We start from the raw sequence: 4,928 nt of genomic DNA on the forward strand, positions 1-4,928 counted from the left end.
CTTCATAGCTCAGCTTTAAAGCTTGGCCCTACAGTACCTCGAGTCGCACAAAACCTAGATCGCACCCTACAGACCACAAAACTGTGATCAAGAACAACTCTTAGAGCTAGGGCTGAACAGGAATTGGAAGGAAGATAGCAAAAGACACATGAAATCAACAGATTACATGTCTAGGTTTTCAAAACAATGGAGAAAGGGTAAGAACAACTTACCCACTAAGATATAGAAACTGATCGGTTGATTAGGAAGCCCTCTACACCGTGGATGCTTGGACACCACCTAAACAAAAATCCAACGGCTCTGTGAAGATATTTGGTAGAGAGAAGGCATAGGAAATGGAGGAAATGAGTTCTAGAGAGATAAACTGAGTATGCACAAATGAGCCAGGATGTTTGTAAAACTTTATTTATGTTGTCTGTGTGATTTAATAATAAGAAACCTGGTGCCATTAGTGTGATACACTTATTAACTCTCTAATTCAAATGTTTAGGTCCTCACAAAACCCTCTAAGGCTATAGCTGGTGCGCGGACCTGATGTAGGGAAGGGAAGAAGAAGGTCTCCTGACGCGACAAAACACCTGCGAGTCCATCATTAGCCGCCAACGAAGGCGGGATCATGCCTGAGTCGCGCCTCCCACAGTGTAGCCATTCTCGTTGCCGTTAGGTTGTGCCTCTGATTATTTGGTTGTTCGCGCGAGAGAGAGAGAGAAAAAAGAAGCTTGAAGCTTCTAATGGGCAACAAAGATTGACTTGAACAAAGAAGAAAAAGAAGAAAACTACTCCCTTTGTTTGAGAAGAATAAACCCTAGTGGTTTCTAGAAGAGAGTAAATGGGCCAACCCATAAATTTTTTTCGTATGTTATTTTTGTTTATTATTTTTTTCGTATGTTATTATTCTACCAGACAAGAAAACGGGTATCCAGCGGGTAGGGAAAAATCCGCAGATTTTTTTTATGCGGGTATCCGGCAAGTAGCGGGGCGGGTAACGGGTAAAGTTTTTACCTGTGGGTTGGGTTCGGGTATCACACTATCCATGCCCGACTCAAACCGTTGCCATCCCTAACTGAGCCTTATTTTCTCATTCCAAACAAATAATACATGTGAAACACACCACATGTTGGGCCTTATCGTGTAAGTGAATCTCCATCAGATTAACCACCATTTTTTGCAAAGTTTGTTGAGTCAAGTTAGCTTTTGTTGTTGTCATGGGCCCTAGGCCTTGTATTAGGTCTCGAGCTTCCTTTTGATCTTGAGTTTGAACTTCATGATTGTTAAGAGTTTTAACATTGTCAATGATGTCATATAATTCCCCCTTTCTTCAAAAGGCTTTGTCCTCACATATGATAAATCATCACTTGAACAAGACCATCCCCTATTGACATAAGATTAGAATTTTTTTTGTTGAGAATCAATCTTTTCTGAAATGCATCTATATCCAATCACCAGGTTCAAATGTATTCTTTTTTCTTCTTTTGTTGCATATTTTGCATACCTTTCCATTTTCTTATCAATTTATGCCTTTACTTTCTCATTTAACTTCTTGACATATTCTACTTTATCTTGCCCAGACTAATTCTTATATCGACAAATGTTAGGTTATTATAACAAAGTCCAAAGGAGTTAAAGGATTAAAACCATAAATAATTTCAAATGGTGACAATTGAGTAGATTTAAGTACAATCTTGTTATAAGCAAATTCAACATGTGGTAAGCAGTCTTCTTAAGTTATAAGAATTTTCTTAGTTCTAGCTCTAAGAATGGTAGAAAGGATTTTATTCACCACCTCACTTTGTTCATTTGTTTAGGTTTGACAAGTTGTTGAAAACAACAGTTTAGTTCCAATCTTACCTCACAAAGTTCTCCAGAAGTGACTAAGAAATTTAGAATCTCAGTCATTTACAATACTTTTAGGCAAGTCATGCAATCTTACCACTTATTTGAAAAATAAGTTAACAACCTATCAACCACCACAAAATGGGAATCCTTTACTCCCTTAGATTAAGGCAAACCTAAAATAAAGTTCATAGAAATATCAATCCAAGGATGTTTGCGAATAGGTAATGGAGTACACAAACCATGTGGCATGACTTTAAACTAAAGCGCTGAAGTTTTGTTAGTGGTAGAAGAAGAAATTATGAAGGTCATGTGTGGCTGCGATAGTGGTGTGTTGCGAGGTTAATGTGCATTTCGACTTCAATCATGTCTTCTGTTATGAAGAATGCACCAGTTAGTGTGAAGGTGGTGTACCATTGTGAGTGGGAGTGTAAGAGTGGAGACAACGATAGCTAGGGTTTTCATTTGCAACATTAAACATAAGTTTTTTTATGATTCTTTGATTTGTTTTTTCTTTGAAGGATAAATTGGGTGATTAATTTTATGTTATTTGAGTTAATCTCAATTGGCTTTCATATTTGAGTCGCATATGAATGAAATTGTTTGAAATCGATTGTAATTCGGGGTTCTCGATTTGAATTGGTTTTTGACATTGTACAAAATAGGGTTTTCTGTAACAATTCACCATATGGTCAAATTTGCAAGGGCCAAGTTGCATTACATAGATGGGGAGAAACATAGGATATACAATTTAAATATGAGTTAAATTAGAACTAATTCATATATGCGGTCTTATTTTGAAGCTGTAAATATCATAAGGGAATTTAGATATGCTGATGAATTAAAGTTATGATTGAAGCCTAGTAAAGAGAGCATGGATAAGGATTTGAAACTCCTTATTTTGGATAAGGATGCCATGAAGTTAGCCAATTATGCAGAGAAAAGTAGAGATGAAGTAGACATTTATGTTGAACATATAATTAATAAAGCACATAACATTTAGTTTATATAATTCATTGATGGTGGTACAAGTGGTGGGGTTGAAGTGCCGAGATTCATGAAGAGGCTGAAGTTGGTGTTGAAGGTGAAGGTGCTGAGATTGATGAAGAGACTAATGTTGTTGTGGAAGGTAAAGGAACTGATATTAATGAAGAGGGTGATGTTGTTGTGAAAAGTGAAGGGGGTGAGATTAATGGAGAGGTTGATATTGTTGTGGAAGGTGAGGGGGCTCAGATTGATGAAGAGGTTGATGTTGGTGTGGAAGGTGAAGATGATGAGTTTGATGAAAAGGCTAGTGTTGGTGTGAAAGGTGAAGGTATTGAGTTTCACAAAGAGACCATTATTGGTATGAAAGGTAAGGTACTGATAATGATGAACATAAGTCAATTCAAGATGTCGATTTTAATGTTAGTCATGCATAACTATGACAAGATAGAGACGATGGTTTCAAGACGATTGATAGACCTCAAAGATACATCGATGAAGTTCTAAAAAGGTCGAGACAATTTGTTGAAAGATTTAAAGAGGGTGTGAAAATGAGAATGGATACATTGGTAACCAAAATCTTAGTAGCTAATGTTAGGGATTAATTTATATACCAATTTTTTTTAAAAAAATTATAAACTACTATAGTTATCAATAATTTTTAATTTATAAATTAGTATCTAATTTAGTTAATATAATGAATAATTATTTATTGTCATTAAAATTAGTCATTATTTAGATATTTTTTGTAATAATTTTTTAAATTTTTTTACAGAAAGCTATGTGATAATTATAATCTTTCCTTAATAAAAATAGAGTAAATATAAAGTGAGATAAGTTTGTATTAGTTTGAGAGTGGGTGTAATATCCTCTTTAGTCCTCACTTTGGTTGGATAATATCAATTCAGTCCCCATTTATAAAAGTGTTTGAAATATGTCCACAGTTACTAAAATCTGTGTCTAATTTGTCCCTTCTGTTAAACATAACCAAACAGAGTTAGTGCATTGATGATCTGACACCAGTTATTAGCAATATGTCATATATTGTTTTGTGCGTGCGTGTTAATAAAACACCATATTGAGGTTTTTTAAAGATAGGGTTTTTATATTTGGGAAAAAATTGATTTAGGGTTTCTACATCACGATGCTGACATCAACCTTTCCCTCCCCAGCAACTCCTTTGACCTCATCGTCCGCACCAAGACCGTCGTCGAACTGGTCTGTCCCAACACTGTCTCCTACGCTAGCATCCTCTCCGCAACAACCTGCAACCTTTTGACCATGCTCGACTGCCCCTTCTACCTCGTTTTCCTCGGTCGTCATGACGATCACTTCTCCTCTACTCCTCCGTCCCCATCCACCTCCCCACTCCATCCATGCCAATGTCCCAAATCACGGAAATCTTCACCTGTCGCGGCTTCTCCGTGGAGGAGTTCGTCACTCTGAGTCGGGCCCACGCCGTGGAATTCTCCTACTACTCTGAATTCGTCACCAACCTCTCGAACTTCTCTTCGTCCTGCAACCCTCGTTTTTCTGAACCTTTATCCAAAGCTTACATCGATTACAAAACCAACCCTACCATTTCCGCCTTAAATGACATTATGATTTCCAACAAGTTCGACAATGTGTACTTCCAGAACCTTCGTAAGGGTTTGGGCGTGCTGAAATCCGATCATGGCTTGTACAGTGACGTTGTTTATGAGACCATTCCTGGAGGGCTTCGCCAAGGATCAAGTTAGGTTCTTTAGGGTTTTTGCCTCGGCAATGCAGAAGTTTGCTCAATGAGCAAACAGGGAGAAAGGGGGAGATCCAACACAGGTGTGATCAGATTAATTGATTCTTTCTTCTTTTATGGCTTTTGAAAGGGTTTAAATACCTTTTTAGTCCCCAAGTTGGGGTCTGAATTTTCATTTTGTCCCCAGTTTCAAAAATGAAGTCCTTTGGTCTCTATGTTTTCAATTTTGAGTGCGATCGGTCCCTTCTGTTAAGTAGATGCTAACAGCGTTAAATGTTAAGTGACTGTGTATGTTATGTGGCAACAAATGTGATTGTGGCAATAAGGTGGCAGCATATGTGGTGTCTTAAATTTGGAAAAATTAAATATATTAGTT

At 37.2% G+C, this 4,928-nt stretch overlaps 1 pseudogene; it reads left to right on the plus strand.

Annotated features, from left to right (window-relative positions):
- Positions 1-2,707: 2,707 nt before the first annotated feature.
- On the plus strand, positions 2,708-4,654 carry LOC106776763 (annotated as a pseudogene).
- The last annotated feature ends 274 nt before the right edge of the window (positions 4,655-4,928 follow it).

This window comes from Vigna radiata, chromosome 11 (genome assembly GCF_000741045.1).
Source record: "Vigna radiata var. radiata cultivar VC1973A chromosome 11, Vradiata_ver6, whole genome shotgun sequence".
NCBI lineage: Eukaryota > Viridiplantae > Streptophyta > Magnoliopsida > Fabales > Fabaceae > Vigna > Vigna radiata.